Source organism: Amblyomma americanum, chromosome 6 (assembly GCF_052857255.1).
Source record: "Amblyomma americanum isolate KBUSLIRL-KWMA chromosome 6, ASM5285725v1, whole genome shotgun sequence".
NCBI lineage: Eukaryota > Metazoa > Arthropoda > Arachnida > Ixodida > Ixodidae > Amblyomma > Amblyomma americanum.
Genome location: NC_135502.1, coordinates 19,837,806 through 19,859,071, shown reverse-complemented (window position 1 = coordinate 19,859,071; position 21,266 = coordinate 19,837,806). Strand labels below are relative to the sequence as shown.

Below are 21,266 nucleotides of genomic sequence, written 5' to 3'. Positions count from 1 at the left end.
TGGTGCATTTCGCGTTACCCGTCCTGCACAGTAAGGCGCGTGCTGCAGCTCTCTGTTGCCCCAAAATAGACGCAGGAGAACCAGGAAAACGAAAGACACGTGACCAAGCAACAAGCGAAAGTACGAAAGCTTCGTAATTCGCGCACGAAGCTCACCAGCAGGTCGGCCATCCTTCGAACGATTTTATCCTGAAGGAGTTTATTTTTGTCGATAGCTGCTTGAAGCGAAGAATGCAGTTCACACGCAAGTTCGACGCTCTAAAACTGCGTAAGACATGTCCATTACGAAACAGGAATTATTGCTGGTTGGTTCGCTTTTTTGATGAAAGCTGCACGCAATATCTGCACTATTTTTACAGTGAAACTCCTGTTCCAAATGAGGGATCGCAGTGGATTTGTTAACTTATGTCTATGCTGTCTCCGCGGGTCTTTTCTCTTTTTTCTAAACGTGAAACCCTTACGAATTGTGCATGAACTTTCCTTCTGTAAATTAGCTTGCCATCTGAACCAATACGTGCACGATTCGGCACGAAGCGCTAAACCCACCGCTATGCTATTGCCACAGTGCGGATCCACATGCATCCCACTGCGTAAAAGGGGTTGGTGCTGCCTTACGCGTTTCTGGCTTGAGCAACGCTGCGCCGAATAACCGAAAGCAGGTGTCACCAGTTGCAGGGAATTGTAACAAGTTACGGGACGGAGCGTGGACTCCCCCAGCGATGTACGCAGAGCGCGTGAAAGCTAGTCACCTGCGGATCTCATAAACCGACGATTGCGGCGCCGACATTCTGCTTCGCATTTCCTGATTGTTCTCGCCTTGCCGTCTAGCCACGTTGGACACCATGTGCAGTCTTGTTCAAAAGTGTCCCGGGTATACGGTTTCATTTCTAGCCGTACATTCGGGCACAAGCAGCACCCCTGGGGGGGTGGGAACGAGAGTTCTTCCTACCAAAAGAATACACTGATGGCCGAGTTGGCTCGTGTGTAGTTGAAACAAGGTGCGTGGGACAGACACAGGATGAAGAAAGAATTGCACTCGGACACTGCGCCGTGTCAGTGTGCAATTTTTTTTCGTCCTGTGTCCGTCTCGTGAGCCTTGTGTTTCTTACCAAAACTTTGGAGCTAGACAAGTCAAGGTGTGTTTGCTTACGTCCGGACGATCTAGGCAGGCCCGGGCAAAAAAGTGAAACGCATTTCACTTCAAGCAGTCCGGGGCCCCTAGTGCAAGGAAGACGACAGAGCGTGCTGAGCAACTGATGTGTACTACACATTAGCAGGGCAAGAAGGAATATGAATCCAGCAAAATAAATCAATGTGGGTACATATGGTTAGAAAAATGAGAGACAATACCCACATAACATCAGCAAGAATATTTACATAAAACTTTGACCAAGTTTTAGGCGCCTCACGAACCCCGTGGCATGAGCACTCTTGATCGAATTTGTAGTTGCGTACGGAACGTAACATACGAAATCAACGAATGAACGTGAGTGCTTATGTAAGGCCAGAAAGTTAGAACGATTCAGTGATCGAAGAAAGCATGCGAAACACGCATGTATGCTGCAGCTTTCAAACGATTCTAGAGACGTAGACAGGAAGGGCAACTTATATGATGAGTCAATGCATCATTATTAAAGCGTATTTGTAGCAACGGAGAGGAGTGTTATGAAAGAAAAGCATGAATTATATCTACCTCCAAGAAAATGCGCGAATAGTTACAACGTCGTACGGTTGTGTGACCATGTGTCTTGCTGTGCATTTGCAAAGTATACGCATACGTATTAATGCAGCCCGCGTGAGATAAAATAAGTTGGAATGCAGCTTTCGTACTTGTGTCTCTTTTTTTCATTGTCCTCATCAAAGTTCACACCGATTCCAAGAACCTGTATTGTTCGATTAAAACGAACGGAAGAGATTTGTACCGCATAGCCCTTAGTGCGCTAGCACACAACTGTGTGCAAAATAAGCTCCTAGATTTTTATTTTAGGCTGCAATACCGAGCAATAATTTCTTTGCCTCAGGTAAGTTTTTAATCCTTCACGTCGCAAATAGGCTGGTTCTTTCATGCCATCTAGCAAATTTAGTATATAATGTATCACAAAACAGTGAACTTGGCAGTACGCGGCGTCCACCATTTTCATGCAAACAGGTTTTGCCAGCAGTAATTTCTGAATTTCCGTATTTCTTCCTGCAAGTATGTTTTATACACTGAAAAAGATTCATTGATATCTCAGGTGTCCAGTTCATAAACTCTGACATCTGGCAGTTAGTTTTCAAATGCTGCAACACTTTGTACGAAATTTTCGCACATGCCTGTATGCGATCATCCGCTGTGCTTTTGGGTTGAAAAACTGAAGAACTGCATTCCTTCGTGCCTTGACACGCAATTCTATACAGACAGTTGAGCTAGTCGGTAATGCGTCGTGAAAAATAACAGCGCCGACATGTGCCATTTAGAAGAGAAAGTTTATTTTGGACAGAATTAAAGAAGGAACGGCGCCTGAAAAGTTTAAATATAACTGGCCCGATAAATTGCTCATGCGACTAAATGGATGTGACACGTCACGCTAACATCAGCGGCAACACGCGCGCTTACCTTCTTTACGACACTCCACTTGAATTCGTGAACTCGCGCAAATACCTCGGTGTTTATACCTAACGCAGCTAATCGCGGAATACACATGTTTAACACGTCACTAATAACGCTAACCGAGAATTACACGGAAATAACTGAAAACTACAGATTACAAAGGAGACTAGTCCCTCCACTGGACAGAGAGCTCGGAAACAAAGAGGCGACGATCTGGCGCAGATTACAGGCAGGAAATTACATTAATCCGATCTGGGCATCGCACGTCCTCAAAGACGAAGACATAGATGATAAGTGCAAAAAATGTGGAGAGAGGGGGACCCTCGATCCCGTAATTTGGTAATGTGTAGACTCCCCAGGGGCTAACGAAGAAATTGATAGTAGAGAAGCCTGGGAGACCCTTCTGCGGAGCACGGACCCCGTCAAGCAGAAGCAAGCCATTCATCTGGCGGTGGAGGCCGCCAAGAGCCAGCAACTCTTTGCCTGCCTTTAATCGCGGGGGTCCCGGCCCCTAGCCCCTAGGCCTGCGTGCCGGGGGTAGGGAGTAGGGGGCCACCCTTCTGATGGAAATAAAGGTTTTTGGAATGGAACCGAGATCTTGTATATCTGCGCCGAAACTTTTCTGCCGCGACTCTTCCGATAAACCTAACCCTAAAACGTTGGTGCGGCCCAAGCCGCAATATGCATCCACTCCCTGGGATACCGGCCAAATCACACTGATCACTACGCTGAAATGCATTTAAAACCGTGAAACCCGTTTCATTTTATCTAATTATTCCCGCTAAGCCAACATTACTTCCATTAAAAACGCCCTAATGCTGCGGGACCTTTCTTTATACCACAGATGTTTTCGGCTATCTTTTTCAAAAATTTATCACCATAATCCTCTCTTAAATTGAAATCTTTTTCTCACCCTTCGAACATTTCACCCCGTTCTCGGCAGTTGTTTAAAGTTGCCGTACCATTCTGTTGGAACTAAAATGTACCACGATTCTTTTATTCCCAGAACTAGCGCTGACTGGAACCACCTTCCTCCCTACATCGCCGCCACCTCAAATGTTACAAACTTATTTTGTATTCTTTGCCTTTTTGTACACTTGTTATTGTTTTTTATAGTGCACAATGTTTTGTTTTTGCAATTTGCTACTTCTTTATGTAATGCCTCCGGGCCTCGAACGAATGGGAAATAACTAAGTAAATAAATAAACGAAGTACAAGCGTTTGACACGACGAAGTGAACAAAAAATGTTACAAGTGATCGCGCCGACAGCACTTAAAGGAGATGCGCTGTAGGAATGTAGCGACGCGATAAAAATGACTCACACGCGCAGGAAAACAATTTGGTATCAGTGGTTGACCTCGTCTTATTTAATCTGTCAGCATCTAGTCAGCAGCTGCGAACACATGTCGACAGCAGAAACAAGAAACCGCCAAGTCGCGTAATTATTGTTGCTTACTCAGAGACTGGGGTAAAGAAAACACCCTTCCTCGCGGTTTTCCTTAGCTGTCCCGATAAGCGAAATTCAACCTGTCGCTACATTTGCACCTAGAGATATATGTTTCTATCAAATCCTGTCCTAGCATTCCACGTGGCAACTTCTTCTGATTGACAGGAGAAACAGTACATCGACTTTTTACATGCACGCACACAAGGTTAAGCAAGAAATACTCCCACTGAGATGTCTAATATGCCGTATACGAGCAAAAACTGCCAGCGCCTGGGCGAAAAGCAGGGTGTTATCTCCAGGGGATGCTTGTTAGAAGAGGGAAGGGAATGGAGGGATAAAGATAACGCTTTTTCATGGCGACACAAAAGTGGAGGTTTGTCAAACCACTCCATCTCACCCTGAAGTGAGGAAATGTACGGAGTTCACACATAGGCAAACGCAAAGCCGGCCTCTGTGATCATTATCTGGCCCTTTAATTTGCACTGGGAAAGGGTAAGATGGGAAGAGGGCATGGATGAGTGTCACATAAAACAAGCAACAGGCGGCATATACCAGCGAGAAGGACACCGTAAAGCGTCTCCCTCCAAGCCGCCGTCGTCGACGCCGCGAACGTTCGTATAGTGTAACGCTCGCAATGAAGGCGGGACGCGCGTGTTTGGTGGTCGGAGCCTGTTGCTGCATCAACGCCTTAACGCTGGCCGTGGTTCGGTCGGGAGCCATCGTCTACGTCGGAGTGGCGAGCACATTCCAGGTGTCGCGGGAAGATGCCGCCTGGCCACTGTGTCTGACAACCGTCTTCAATCTGGCAGCCGGTAAGAGGGGCCCGAGTGGCCGCGAACCTCGGGTGACGGTCTCTCATTATGGTATTGGCCTGCGATGCGGTAGTCCTGCAAGAGGACGCTACTCACATCTGCACTGGCTTAGACAAACCGGAAGGTCCCGCCTCACACTGCACATAATTTTTTCCAGTGACTCTACAAAGATACTTACGACATGCGTCAGAGCCGGAGTACGGTCCGAGCGCCGCCGAGATGGAGGCGCCCTACTAGCAGGCGTTCGTGTCGATCGCAACAGAGAGCAGGCACGCGGTGCCAGAAAGAACGGTGATTTATTCGCATTGAGCGCGCTTCCTGTACAGCATGCGTCAACAACGCTGTGACGTCACAGTAACGTGCTTGTTACTTATTTGGGACAGGACTATGTTCCATTCTTAAGAAAACAGAGGTTTGTTAGTAAAATTAGACTTTTTCTTGGCGTCTTCTGGCTGATATCTGACGGGCTTCCACGGAAGAATTCTCGATAAAGACAGGCATTTCAAGCTGAGTCATTTACTCACCGACGCAAAATTAGCAGACGGTTTAGCATGGCTAAGCGTGACGGCGAAACAGTGGCGGTGTGGGAATCGAATCACCGTTTATATAGGATGTGTCACATGACTTGTCACGTGTGCATGCAAAGCGGTTGTTGGTTACGGTGATGGTGACGTCAAGGTCACGTAAGGACACGTTAGAAGATGCCAATACATGCCCCTGTCAAGCAAATTTCAAGGTTATGTCAATGTTAAAGCTCAGGTCATGGTCAGGGGTCATGTCAAGATCAAGTCATGCTATCTAATGGCATGGTAGACAGTAATATGACAGAGTATGACTTAGTTTGCCACTCTTAGCGTATCAAAGGCTTCAGGGACGCGTTTACTTAGGTGCGAAATCAGTAAAGTGCGGCTAGTAATGCCACTGCACTACAAAAGGCTAGCACACTGGAAGTGTCCCCCCATGGCACATTTTCCATCGGTTCAACTGCAGGGATGGTCGTGTCTGTGAATGGCTTGTACTTCAGTAGAATGAGCTGGTTTCCCGATGTCCGTCGTTTCACACAGCGGTCAGCTCGAGTTTCTGCTGTCACTGCAGACAGCAAGTTTCTCCGCCGTTATTGTTGTTCGTTCAGCTCCCTTCTGTTCCCCTAAACGACACATGCATTCACCACACAGCATGAGTCCTCTTTAGTCGCCCTTTAGGCTTCTCTCAACTAAACAGCGACCGTCAGCAGCTGTTCCTTCACTAGCTGTATTAATCTACTGCGGGTAAGTGCAAAAAAAAAAAGGAACGGTCAGGAAAAATAATCGTCACACATCGAAGAGTTAAGGAACAGTGCTTGCAGAACGCCGAGCTCGTGTCAAAGGCCCATCGCCGCCGCGGATAGACTTACGTTCTGTGAGATTAAAAAGCGACAAATCACCTTCGCATACTGCACACACGTCCTTCATGTACAAGGTGTTTCAGGAAAGCCCGCCAGTAAATTTTAAATATAGGCTTCATGAAGTAACTGTAAGGCTTTTGCAGCATAGTGATACTAGTGTTGACGGACACCTGAAAACTAGTGGACTGCTTTACTATAGTAAACTGGCGAACTAAATTCTAATAGCTGACTTTTAACTTTTAAAGTTGGGCGCCTAGTTGTAATCAGGGATTTGTAACTGGCTGTTAATAATATCTGTATTCAGTTTTTTTATTTTCAAAAACGCGATTTCTGGCAGTGTCGTCGCTCAAGAAACTTTGGCCATTTGTCGCGTGCTTCGAAAATCCCGCGCCCGCGGTGAGCGCTCAGCGACATCCATCCAATCGCGTCACTCCGTGGCCCAGGTACCACGTGGCCTTCTCTGCATGCCCCGGCTGGCGCTGAGCTCTCACCGTAGGTACAGGATTTTCAAACTGCGTGAGAATTTGAAATGAATTGGCTGTTGGGTGAAAGGAAATGGCGCAGTATCTGTCTCACATATCGGCGGACACCTGAACCGCGCCGTGAAGGAAGGGATAAAGGAGGAAGTGAAAGAAGAAAGGAAGAAAGAGGTGCCGTAGTGGAGGGCTCCGGAATAATTTCGACCACCTGGGGATCTTTAACGTGCACTGACATCGCACAGCACACGGGCGCCTTTGCGTTTCGCCTCCATCGAAACACAGCCGCCGCGGTCGGGTTCGAACACGGGTACTTGGGATCAGTAGCCGAGCGCCCTAACCGCTGAACCACCGCGGCGGGTACGTGTGAAATGGCCAAAGTGTGTTACATATGTTACATATGTAACATATGTAACATATGGTCAAGTGCCCTGATAGCGACTACGATTACGGTTAAGTGATAAAAGGCCATGTCAACTCGTAGGAAGCACCCGCCGAAGGATCTTCAAATGCATCCTCCTGTCGGACACACCACGAGCATAGCGCGTACTTTTTCCCCGGCACGAAAAAAAAAACTATCGCTTTACAATTGTAAGACGCTGTATTCTGAGCCCTGCGTTCTTCCTTCCTTATTCTCCTCGTTTCTTTTTTCATGTCTGAAACAGCGACGTAATATTTCGCAGAGCTGACCGTATTATTTCTTACAACATTTGTGCTCTCGTGAAAAAGCAGTAGATATTTCACGCCCAGAAACAGCACAGCACGGTTGGTTATCGTTTCCAGCTCCCAAGTCTGATCTCTCTCTCTCTCTCTCTCTCTCTCTCTCTCTCTCTCTCTCTCTCTCTCTCTCTCTCACACACACACACACACACACACACACACACACACACACACACACACACACACACACACACACACACACACACACACACACACACACACACACACACACACACACACACACACACACACACACACACACACACACACACACACACACACACACACACACCTGAGTCTTCGTGCCGTTCTTTTTTTTTCTGTACCACCTCGGAGAGAGCGTTCGTGTTAAATAAGCGTGCGACTGTCAGTTCTTTCACGTCCTGCTGAGCGCGTTACTGTTTGCATCATGTTCCTTCTCTTTTTCTTTGTTTTGCAAGACGCTCGCTCGTTCGCGCAGGCCCTGTCACGGGAGTCCTCGCCCGGCACTTCGATATATCCAGGTTGATGGTCGTCGGCTGCCTCCTCACCTCGTTGTCCGTGTCAGCCTGCTACTTTGCTGCCAGTGTATCCTTCCTCATCGTCAGCCTCGGAGTATTGCACGGTTAGTTGTGCTCACGGGCACCGTGAAGTAGTATAGGTAGAAGGAGTGCCAAAGTGTGCTTTGTACAATGAGGAATGTCTATAACAAACTCGAGTACAAAAATTGCGCCTTACATCGAACACTCACAACGTCTTGAATGCTAAAGCAATGCGTGTATAGCGCTAGCATTACATGCGCTGAACTCATGAGGCGTAATGTATCGATTTCAAAGTAGATTCGTGTCTGCAACAAAGCATAGCATCCAAATGCTATTTTGTTGTAAACAGCCTTGATGTGCTCTTGCCAATGCACGTTGCTATAACAATTTACGACAATGTATTTATATGATTTACCTTCTTCCAGAACGCAGTCTTTAATCACCAGTTCCACTGTGTCGGTGCAGATCTTTTATTTTTTGCGGAGAGTGAATAAAACATATAAATGACGCTTCAGTCATTCGAGACAAATCGTAGGCGATGTGGAAAAATCAAAATTATATATATATATATATATATATATATATATATATATATATATATATATATATATATATATATATATATATATATATATATATATATATATATATATATAGCAGACAAGGTAAAGGAGATGAGGGACTCGTTTTTACAAACATGAAGGGAGCCAACAGTCACCGAAACCAAGGTGCATAGGGGAATGTTTAATTTTTTTAATGTGTAGTGCTAAATCACAGGGTTAATAATACTCACATTAATCTATCGCTTAAAGAAAATTACTTATAAAGCAGAAGAGAAAACAACCATGCCGCCGGTGGGATCCGAACCCACGACCTCCGAAAATCGCGTCCGGTGCTCTTACCAACTGAGCTACGGCGACGGCTGTCCAATCTGCTGCTCTCGTGGGTATTTTATGTTTAATGGGTGTAAGCGAACCTTGAGTGTGTTCGCGCTGGTGAACACTCGCATGCATATATATATATATATATATATATATATATATATATATATATATATATATATATATATATATATATATATATATATATATATATATATATATATATATATATATATATATATATATATATATATATATATATATATATATATATATATATATATATATATATATATATATATATATATATGCGTCTTTGTACGTGTGTGTGTGCACGCGCGCCTGTGTGCGTGTGCGCGTGTGTGCGTGTGTGTGTGTGAAATAGGAGCTTTTGTCACCTCTACGAATTTAAGTCGCGAACAGGATGCGAAGAAACTTTTTTTCCCATAGTTACCATGCGAACGATGCTTTCAGTCATATAAACGCAAGGATTTTTATTAACAAACGTAACTTCTCAAATGTAATGCTTCATAGGTTTGGCATTTTGTGCCTCGCATTTCGTCGCACCCAAATTCAGTTCGTGTTTGATAGCTTCGCTGCAGTCTCATTTGCTAGCGCCGAGAAATCAATAATGGCATTTAAGTTTTTAAAAAATCAGTGAATCAAGCCTGCCGGACTAGTACTTCAGCCTTATTTAAGGAACCAAACCTTACTGCCGCTTGGAAAACAGCAAAGGTTTGCCTGACGTTTTCTTACCGCCCCCCCCCCCCCCCCTCTACTATCCAGGATTCGGTCTGTCTCTGCTGACCTTGAGCTACGTGGTCATAAACCAGAACGTCACCCGCTACAAGGCACTGGCGTCGGGCATCGCCAACGGGGGCTTCGTGCTTGGTGGCATTGTCTTCCCGCCGCTCGTGCAGCACTTGTTCGACGAGTACGGCACCAGGGGTGCTCTCCTGGTAACCGGGGCCGTCATGCTCAACTCGACAGCAGCCGCGTTTTTTACGAAGACCCCGGCGCGACCGGAGATGCTGCGCGTGCCTAAGGCTGACGCTCTTCGTCATTTAGGGCCCCCAAAAGCGCCGGCTGACGATTTCGGCGAGGGTTCCCGGCGGCGAAAAGACGGAGTCCAAGATTCTTCGAAATGCACTTGTTCGTGCGTCCTTCAAAGCGCGACTGAACAAACGACGTTACCTCGGAGTAAAAGACGAGTTCACCACGAAATCTGAGGCGCTAAAGCCACACAGAAGCAGAGTTATTCAACCAGCGAGGCACAGCACACTGGCCGCATGCCTGTCATTCATGAAGCGCCCCAAGTTCTACGTCGTGGCCTACACAATGGGGCAGACGTGGTTTCTGATCACGACGGTGCTGACCCTTGTGGTGGACTTCGCCATGGATCATGGCATACCCAAGTGGGAGGCGCTTTCGCTCGTCACTCTCCTCACGGTTCCCGACATTGTGGCAAGGTTCACAGCCGGCCTGATCACGGACAAGCGCGTGCTCTCCAAGAGCACCACGGTGGCCGCCTGCGTCGCCGCGACCGCCTTGGCGTACTTCCTGATGCCCCACCTTCCGTCGTACCCGGTGCTCGCCGTGCTCGTGGTGGTTGTCGGGTGGTGCAACGGAGCGGTCGTGACTCAGTTCTTCGTGCTGTGCGCGGAGCTGGTCGATGCGAAGACGTTCAGCTTGTGTCTGGGCGCTGCGTATTTCCTAGGTGCCTTAGCCCTCATCGAGAGGCCGCTTATAATCGGTAAGGGTCAATCACATGTGACCGTTTGCTTGTTTTTCTAGGTTGTTTTTGCACGAGAACAACAACAAAAATAAAGTCCCAGGTAATTCTCCGGGGCAGACCACTGAGAGCGAGATGTAGCCAAACTGCGCCCCTCCCATTTAAGGCACATCCCAAGATTGCGCCAACTACGCAAGCCCACTAGCTAACATTTTCACTGACCAGCAGCTGAAATCCGGCTTTTAAGTTACCAACCACTCTACCAGTGCTCACCACGTTTAGCTCGAAGAAAGTCCGATGCAGGTATTTTATTAAAGACAGGCTAGAGATATTGGCTTTTACGAAGGGCGCGCCTATTTTAATTTCCACAAAACACCCATAAGCTCATACATAAAGTCACTCACTTTTAGATGCTTTTATTAAGATTATAAATCCGAAGGTTGAAAGCCTTCATACAGAGCTCAGATGCCAGGTAACCAATCTGGGTCTTAGTAATGCTTCAATCAACCAAATGACTAGGCATGCTCTCGTAAAGGCTACTCGACAATAGACGATATTCACACTATCAATCATGTTGTAGAGAAATGTGCAGGATATAACCCCTATGTATAGCCTTCATAGATTACGAGAAAGCATTTGACTCTGTAGAAACCTCAGCAGTCATGCCGGCAACGGAATCAAGGTGTACAAGATCCTTATGTAAAAATACTGAAGGGTATCTATAAAGGCTGCACAGCCAGTTTAGTCCTTCATAAAGAAAGCAATAAAATTTCAATAAGGAAGGCTGTCAGGCAGGGTAACTTGATCTCTCCAATGCTATTTACAGCCTGTTTACAGGATATATTCAAGGAACAGTCGGGATAAGAGTTAGTGAAGAATACCTTAGTAATGTGCGATTTGCTGGTGGCATTGCCTTGCTAAGTCACTCAGGGGATAAAGAGCAAAGCATCATCAATGACCGGCACAGCAGAACAGTGCGTCTAAAAATTAATATGCAGGAAACCAAAGTAATGTTCAACAATCTCCGGAAAGAACAGCAGTTTACGATTGGTAGCGGGGCGTTGGAAGTGGTAAGAGAATACGTGTACTTAAGCCAGGTAGTGACCGCAGACCTGGATCACCAGATTCAAACCAATAGGTAAGAAGGGGGTGGAGCGCATTTGGAAGGTTCTCTCAGATCATGAATAGCAGGTTACCAATATTCGTCAAGAGAAAAGTACATAACAGCGGTATCTTCGCGGTACTGACTGATGGGGCAGAAAGGTGGGGGCTAACGAAAAGGGTTCAGTTTAAGTTAAGGACAACGCAGCGAGCTATGGAAAGAAAAATGATAGGTGTAACGTTAAGAGCCCGGTAGAGGACAAAGTGGGTCAGTGAGCAAATGCGGGTTGGAGATATTCTAGTCGAAATTAATAAAAAAATGGGCTTCGGCAGGTCATTTAATGCGATGCAAAATAACCGGTGGCCGCTAAAGGGGCTCTGAAAGGGGCTCTAATAAAGTAGCAGTATGGCTGTGATGTTAAAGCACGCCTCTTCACGAATACTGACCAGCATAAAATTTTCTAATGCGATTTTTATAAGCTGAGTTATCTGTAGTCAAAATTTGAATTTCCGCGTCTTCGCGCTTTTCCCTCTCCTCTCGTCACTTTTTGCACGCTGGAAGGTCGGCGCTCCTCCGCCAGCCCCACCTCCGGGGGCGAAGCTTTGTGACCCACCGGAGCTACGCGGCTAATTGGCCGCGGCCTTGGTAGCTGCCTGATTTTTGAAAGAATCTAACCAGTAGCCACCTCTCAACATAGATACGTAGAAGCGAGCGACGGAGGAGGGTGCGAGCATGAAAAAGTCCCCGGGAAGGGCTCGTCAACTTTCGCGCGTGATTGTTGGTCCTGTGATGCGTGTAGAAGTGTATTATTTGGCTCAGGTTTTCATAGCAACACAATGCAGTGATTAAGCGAGTTGATGTGCTTTCCTTGGAAGGTGTTTCAGAGTCCCTTTAAGGGTAACGGAATGGATTTGAAGAGAAGGCAAACGTTGCAGGGGGCGGAAGGCAGAAAGTTAGGCGGGCGAATGAGATTCGGAAGCTTGCGGGGATAAGGTGGCCGCGGCTGCAAAGGACAGGGCTGATTTGAAAGAGATATGGAAAAGACTTTGCCCTGCAGTGAGCGTAGTCAGGCTGATGATGATGATGCAATGCTTACTCAAACGAATTCCAGGCGTTATAGCCTGTTTCGGAGTGTTGTAAACATGTGGAATCTGATCGCACGACAGACAAACCTTTGTGGCCGATTTCTGAGCGTCATACGCTGCTCCGACTATGAGAGATTGAAGAGGAAAATAGGCGGCGGACGATTTAGATGGTTAGGCTGAATGGCGCAGTGGTTCAGCGGTTAAGTGATGCGCCACTGCCCTTTAATGGCAGCACCTGCCACCAGTGGGTTTGCGAGACCCAGGTTACCCTTTCCGAGCGACGCCAAGGTGAAGGTGAAAGAGGTTTCCGACGAACAAACATGGCGAATTTTTAGACTGGCTTTCAGTGCTACCGCACTAAAAAAACGTCTTGAACTGGACGCCAATACCGTTGTTATGCAGCCGGGATTGTTCTGAAGTATACTTAGCCAAATATTTCTACTGTGCGCGGAGCAAGTGGAGCGAGGCCGACTGCCCACGAAATAAGGTGGTACCGGAGACGCAGGTGCAATGTACAAGTGCTATGATGATGCAATGCTTACTCAAACGAATTCCAGGCATTATAGCCTGGTTCGGAGCACATTCAGTGAGGATGGCCGATGTTATCCTGCTGTAATGCATGTAGTGGTCGGTGAGGAAGGTGCGTTTTCGAGCGGAGAGTAAGGCGCATCGGTTGAGTCACAGCTATCCTAGAATGATTTCGCGCTGCTTTCTAATAAGGGCCTGTGTGAGTTTGAGGGCCGTATCCGTCGCCCCACAAGAAGTACAGACCATGTACGGTGTCCGCAGGTTAAGGCCAGTTCACTTTATGAAACCGTAGAGTGACTTAGTACCTATCGAGCAACTCGGAAACGCTGATTGGAAGCGTTAGATTAGCGTCTCTCAAATGCTAACTCGACAGCCTGTCACTCACTGCCGTGTCCGTCAGTAAGGCTCCCAATCATACACTATGCCTGAAGGACGCCTTTAAGGCCCCTTTCAAGTCTTCTGGTGGTGAGAAATATGATGGCATGTGCAACAGCGCAGGCTAAGGTGCAAAATAAGCATCCTGATAATGGGATTAAGCGTGATTCTTTGTTTTGAGCCGGTGAATTGGCATGCGGGACACGCGCACAGTGACCGCGCAATTTACCAGAGCAGCAATGTTATGTGTCGCTCAAACTAATAGCTTCCTTTACAACTGCTTTTTTCAACCTTCAATCTTCTCTCCCTTCACGTAGGTTATTGCAGAGACCGGCTTGGAAGTTACGACGGCGTATTTTACTTTATGGCTGCTGTGGCTCTGAGCTGCGCCGCTTTGTGGCTGACAGTCTGCCTCGAAGAAAGCTGTTGCAAGACGAAGCGACCCGAAAGAATAAAATCTGCGGGGGAGCAGTGAAGAGTCCTTTTCTTGTTGTGTACTGCGCGTCATGGTTTGGACGACTATGCTTCTGTATCACCCACAGGAATGCCCATCAAGATTCATTTTGCGAAGCAGAGGCAACGCAAAATGCTGCCGAAATTCAGAAGTGCAAAGCCAAGCTTTCGATCTTTTTCAGAAGGTGCGTACCTTTCTGCTAAGCACGCCCAGTGGAGTTTGTGCGAAAAGAAATCGCATGAAGCTGCACCCTGCTTTATGAGGCGTAGTCTACGCTCATTCCCTGGCATTATACTCACAGCGAAGATGCTCAGTTTTAATCTTCTGCAGAGCACAGATTGATGGGTTTTGCCTTGTTGCGTTTTTCTTTTCCGGCTTGAAGCTTGCAGTGAAAAACTTATAAGAAAGGTTGTACTTGCCCTCCATGCGTACCCAGCGGCAATGTGTACAACATTAAATAAAGAGCGTAAAAAAACTGCCTGGGGAAAAAAACTGGCTGAATAATCAACAGTCCAAGCATCCGGCAGCCAAAACTATCACTCAAACTGCAAGATAGCCGTTAATGTACGCAAGTGAGCTGTTTTGAACACATGTAAGGACGTATATATTGCGGTCACGGGCTCGGCCCGCGGCGCCGTCTCCTCTCTCGTAACGCTATTACTTCGGGACACCAGGCGATGGTCCCGATCGGTTCTTTTCCTTCTCCATCTCTTCAGATCTTTTTCCTCTTTTTAATGCGTAAGCATTAGCACCCTATAATGAAAAAATCTGCCCCTCCGTCCATCAGTCTGAAGCCTCGGTTCGCAGGTGGCCAAGAGGAGAGGGAAGGAAGATTCAGAGAGGGAAAGCAAAGAAAGGGTGGAAGGCGACGGGTGGAAACAGTGGAGGGAGAAAAATCCCCCTCTTCATTGTCAGGAGCGATGAGGTAGAGGGAAAGTGGTGGAGGCAAGACGAAGATAGGGCAAGAAGCAACGGGCAGCAGGTGGAGAACAGTGGAGAGGGGGTACGGCGCGTACCACTGTGCCTGCTGGTTTGGATCCGGAGAGTGGAGCGGGGCTGCAAGGCGTATCACACGGTTATTGACGCAATGGATTACACCATCCGCTCTCCCAGTCTGAACGCGTTAGCGGAAATGGCTGCTCCGCCCGGGGTGGGCCACTAATGCGAAAGTATCCTCTACCGCATCAATAGCATTGATCGTCTGTCTTTTTTCATTCAGACCCACTAGGACAAACTGTATTCTCTCAAGGAGACTCCAGACCTCAAATAGCAGTTTGATCAGCACATGCTTCTCGTTTAAAAGCAAGTTGGTTTAACAGTATCGTTATATGTTATATATTCTCATTGGCTGTACCCCGTCTCGTACGTTAAGACTGCTCACGACAGCGTCCAAAAGATTCAGCTACACTGCACACCACCGATCAATCTGCAATACGCTGTCGCCGCTACTAACTCATCGAACAGACACGGGTGCTTTACCGTGGCTATAGCTAACGACGTGAACCCCAGGCCTTCTCGCTTCACCAGATTCAAGAGGACGCGGAAACAACACAGCGGCTGCTTACGTTACCGCCTTCGTTTTCTGCCGCTAGTGCGATCTTGATAACTCAGGAAGAATAAATCGGATTATATGTCGGGGTACAAATACTGCTTGTGCATGCAGAAAAGGGAGCATTGGAGTGACAGCGAGGGGCGGCACAGTCACTGTAGCGGCGAACGCTAATCCCTTCCGTAAACAATTGGCAGCGCGAGCGAAGAAGCGCCTGCCCGAGTGGTAATCTCCTAGCCAATCAATGTGGGTCGACTTGGGCGCGACACGCGGCGGTTGTTTAATTTTTTTTCTGTTCTTTTATGCGATGTAAGAAAGCACAAACTACTGCCGCAGCATGCAACTCGTTAGTTTACCCACCAACATGTCGCGAAGTGACGCAAGATGAGGCGAAGAAAACGTAAGGAAGAATGGAAACATACGGCTCCTCTAGATATCCGGGTCCGCAATAGTCGATAAAAACTCCCAGGGCCGACGAGCCCTTAAAACCTTGAGCACACATGAAAGTTAGATTTCAGGAAAAAGGCTTCGAATATCGAACCGATTATCGATTACTTGCGCAGGCCCTTGAGATTAGCAGAAGCGAGGTTAAATACAGATCTATGCTTTCTGTCCTCTTAGTTTTAGGCATGAAATTCTTTTTCACTCTGCTTGAATAAGCTTTGAAGTTAATTGGATTTTACATGCTGGAGATCGATTTCGACTGCTTAATTTACCGTAAACTTAAATCCCAGCACGTACAGTGTTTTCGTATACTGCTTCAGCCGGAAAGCGGCCGCCGCGCTCGGGGCATCGGACCCTCGAAATCGTTCACATCAGGCGAACGCCGTGACCAATGAGTTCCAGCGGCGACTGTATCCTTGGAAGACACCCGCTAAAACGTTTCAGATTGATTTAATGAACTGGTGTGATCCGAAAGGAGAGAGACCTGCACGCAAAAGGCGCCCAAGAGGCGATAGGCCTTTCTCGAATTAAGTCTTCCGGCAGGTTGCAGCTGTTATAACCGCTGTTTTTCTTGATAGCTCTCGGCAGCGCACATTCAAGTGCCCTCAGCCTGAGCCAATAGTGGCTTCGGTCCTGTCTTGTGCACCAAACAAACTAATCAGGAAAACTAAATATACAAGACCACGGCTTAGCGGAAGCCCGTCTTGCGAAAAAGCCTCCTCTCGAAAGGCGCCCAAACATCGTTTTTTTTTTCCTGCCTCCTGACGAATGCGCCTTTCTGCCCGTAGCTAAAAAAAAAGTAAACAACGGTCATATTAAATATAAAAGCAAGCCAAAGTGAGGAAAATAGGGACTGAAGTGAACCGGTCTCCTCCATTCAAAAGCAAAGCCTGTCTCACCATTTTTTTTTTTTTTTGCTGTGCACGAACTCGCTCCAGCTTCTTCGAATTGGTTTAGAATTTGCTCCACCCACACACTCGCGCAGTCAGCAGCTGCCCGCATAGCTGAATTTTCACTGTAGCAGGGAAAAGCAAGTACCTATAAAAGCACCCGAAATATACTTCAAGCGCGCAAGGGAACAATGTTAAAACTTCTTCCGCTCGACCCTGGAATAAGTCCATCCTCCATTCGAACGCGTACACTCCTGTCGAAATGGCGCGAATACATGCATGCGACAAGCGCAAGGCAAGTTTTCAGCGCCCAAGGTGTTCACACGGTTACTGCAGTCCGGAGACCAGAAAGACAGCGAAAATGGTGTTTAAATAATAATTGGTTTTTGGGGAAGGAAATGGCGCAGCATCTGTCTCATATATTGTTGGACACCTGAACCGCGCCGTAAAGGAAGGGATAAAGGAGGGAGTGAAAGAAGAAAGGAAGAGAGAGGTGCCGTAGTGGAGGGTTCCGGAATAATTTCGACCCCCTGGAGATCTTTAACGTGCACTGAAATCGCACAGCACACGGGCGCCTTAGCGTTTTGCCTCCATAAAAACGCAGCCGCTGCGGTCGGGTTCGAACCCGGCAACCCCGGATCAGTAGTCGAGCGCCCCAACCACTGAGCCACCGGTGTCTAAGGTGTCAAAACGAAACTCTTTATTTGGGCTTACTTGCGCCCACAATGGACTGAACCACTCGGCGGTGCGTAGGAACAAGCGAGCTCGGCGGACGTCGAACAGAATTCCCGCCGCTATCGGCCGTGCTCAATTTAAAACAGATAGCGAACTTACGAGATAAAGCGCAAAGTTACTAGAATATTCTGGAACAACGTAGAATCAGCTCTGCCTGAATGCGACCAATCGAGATAAATCTGGTCGCGTCTTGCATGGCAAACAAAGCGATAAAGCGGCGTGGCGGCAGCTTTGAGGAATGAACAAACACTGCAAAGATTCTCGGCAATACTATTACAAATGCAACACGGGACGAAAAATGATGCTGCCGTTCACAACACCTTCTTTTTTTTCCCGCCTATTTCACTCATTGCAAAAAGCGGCCACTATCGACGTGTAGAGAATGAGAAGTAAAATTTGGTCTCCCCTCTATTACGCTTTTTAGGCGTTATAGTCATCCTAGCGAATCTCCTGAAACACAATCACACGCTTGTACCAGCGCACAGATGCACAGCAGCAGATTAACCTCAGATAAACAGCACACAAAACAAAATTAATCGCAACAATATATACCATCGCGACGCGCACTGACTGAGTTAGGTGTCCTTGCTCACAGCAATTGAAAGAAAGAAAGAAAGAAAGAAAGAAAGAAAGAAAGAAAGAAAGAAAGAAAGAAAGAAAGAAATGAGGGAGGGAGAGAGGGAATGGAGGAAAGAAGGAAAAGGAAGGAAGGAAGGGTAGGAGGAAATAGGGAAATGAAAGAAGGGAATGAAGGAAGGAAGGGAAGAAAGAAAGGAGAGGCAAAGAAAGAAGGAAAGAAAGAAAGGAAAGAGGGAGCGAAGGACAGAAAGAAAGAAAGTAAGAAAGGAAGGAAGGAAGGAAGGAAGGAAGGAAGGAAGGAAGGAAGGAAGGAAGGAAGGAAGGAAGGAAGGAAGGAAGGAAGGAAGGAAGGAAGGAAGGAAGGAAGGAAGGAAGGAAGGAAGGAAGGAAGGAAGAGCACGCCGCGTCGCACGAAAGGGACGAAAATTGATTAAAAAGCTTTTCTCCTGCCGTTTAATTTGAAGCGCGCCCCGCGTTACAATGTGTCCCTCGTCACATACGCATACGACGCGGTCGCTCGCGGGCGACCAGCGCAGCGTTTCGTCTTCGTCGCTTGCGCCGCTGCGGGCCATTGTTCGCGAATGCGAACAATAGACGGGACTGAGCGACACAAGGGCTAGCGCAGAAACACGCGGGAACGCGAACCGAAGGCGTCGTCCTTCTGCTTCCCAACGGAAAGCGGGCCACACGAAAGCAAAGGGAACAGCAGCGACGACAGCGGAGGAGGCAGCGGCATGTGTCGAGTAAAATACATAGCGGCGTTGCGGGCCCACAGCGAAAGACGCCTTACACAAAGCGTCCCCAGATGCGGCATTTCTACTCAACTTCGGCCTCCCTTCCGTTCGAGGAGAAAAAGAAATGAAATGTTCTCTATGATTCTGGGCGAAAAAGTTTCTTTCGGCGAATACGAGCACGGTGTAAGGAAAACGTGGAACGACAAGTGTTGTTGGCTCAGTGAGAACAAGTGAAGAAAAAGATATGAGTTGAAAAATAGGGAACGGACGAAATGCAGCAAGGACAGGAGAAGGAGAGGGGGAAAGGGGGCAGTGGAAACACTCAACACTCCGGAGACGAGACCCGACGATACGTCTTTGTCCGAGCGAAGAGTCGCGATATTTACGAGATTTCTGTCTTCCGAGCACTCGAAGCGCAAGCATCTCTCGGCACAAGAAGAGAAAGGTCCGAAACCGATTCCAATGTTGCCCCCGAACGAAGAAAAGGAGAAGAAAAAGGTCGAAGTTTCAAACATTCGTCGCGCGAGGCTTCCGGAGCAAGGATCGCTATTCGGACAAATATCCGTCGTCCACTTTAGACAGCGGGAAGAGCGCGCTTTAGGCGTCCGGCATTGGAATCGCTGCAGTGGGATTCGCAGTCGGATTGCCCAGTCTGGGGACCGGCATATTCTCTTTCCGAAGAACGCCGCCATGCGCTGAAAGTTCGAAAGAGCAGGAACGCTCAGAGACGCTTCCCCAGTGCTGCCCAAGTCCAGCTTTCTCGGGCAAAAATTTTGAAAATGAGAAAATTGTAAGACGCTCTTATGGAAATATTGAACGTAATAGTCCATTATTCTGATATGTAGAAAATCCGTTATTTTAAAGTGTTTCCAGCGATCGCATCGAACAGTTGAGACTGCCATAGAAAACCAATCGAGAATGCTTTTGACGATAGCAATAACGTGAATAAAAAACAAAATACAAAGACTGCCGTCGCGTGATCTGCGGTTATATTGATTGTTATAGTGAAATCTTATACTATATGAAAAAAACTGCGTTCATTAACGGTTTCCCGCTCAAAAATGCTTTTGTTCAGAACTGCTGTGTATGTCCTAGTAAAAAAAAAAAGATAAATAAAAAGAAAGTACGCATGATTGTGAATCTGTCAACGAAAGCATGCTCTATGAACATGCAGGGTGCAGACATATCTTGTTGCTTGCTCCATCGCGTTTGAGCCGTACACCCGTTCATTGCGTTGCGGGTGAGCGGTGGGTCACGTCGCATATTCATGCTGTGCGGCCACCAATACCAACTAACGCGATGAAGTCGCGGGATAGGCTGAAGTTTTTTATACGTCGAAAAGCGAAAAGCGGCGCATGCCTACGCCTGCCCGGCCCCAATAGACATCTCTTGGCGGCTCAAAGAATCTCTTTTGCCACCTGCTCACTAGTGGGCCACACTGCATCGAATAAAATTTGAGATTGGCCCGCCGTTGGGCCACAACGCGCAGGCGTTAGGGCTCTGAAAATGTTGCTGCCGCAGTGAACGTGTTAATAAACTGCACCCGACTAATCTTCAGCAGCCAAATCCGTTCAATTTGACGACCCACTTTCTTCGATTTATTCCATCCGTAATGTTCACATTATTTCCCAGTGAACGGAAAGGCGATAGAGCTGCTTATTATCTTAACTCAGAGAGAAGAGAAATGCTTAAATGCGAAACTTAACAAAGTTTTATGACAATAAACTTTGAGAATGATAATGATCCATGCGAAACTGCATTGAACAAAGTGTTCCATCGTAAGTGCGCAGCATGGTCAACCGAATCGAGCCACGGGGCAGAGCAATCGCACCAGTCCAGGCCACAATGGAAAACGCCTGACCAATCCTAAAGTGGCGCAAGGTACGACGAGCTTCGTGAAAACGGAAGAAGGGAGTTTCATTCGAGTTTCATTCTTGAAGTATACACAGCGTTGACGTGCGCGAGACGTTCCGATATATCCTTATTTCTTCATGGTAAAGTCTAGTCTGTTGAGTTGTCCCCGGTAATCGCGTCTCGAGTGCAGGCGAATTTATTATTATTATATTTACAATAAATGCGCCTTCAAGAAAGTGGTTTGTAATTTCCGAGCCTTATACAGGAGGCATGGTGGCATCAGCCACCTTAAAAAAAACTCACAGGACGGTTACGACTGTGTAACGCGATGTTCAGCGATAGCTGTTTAGGCGTTCAGTTTTGGGGGATATTTT

The 21,266-nt window shown here is 47.2% G+C and overlaps 1 protein-coding gene and 1 pseudogene across 5 annotated transcripts in view; one reads left to right on the top strand and one right to left on the bottom strand.

Annotated features, from left to right (window-relative positions):
- Dgk (diacyl glycerol kinase 1) overlaps positions 1-21,266 on the bottom strand; it is a 418,312-nt gene that overhangs the window by 218,854 nt on the left and 178,192 nt on the right. The gene's annotated exons all lie outside the window — the stretch shown is intronic.
- LOC144094583 (monocarboxylate transporter 12-like) lies at positions 4,499-14,129 on the top strand (annotated as a pseudogene). The gene is made up of 4 exons (XR_013306522.1): positions 4,499-4,849; positions 7,890-8,033; positions 9,618-10,584; positions 13,971-14,129. The product of XR_013306522.1 is annotated as a monocarboxylate transporter 12-like (transcript).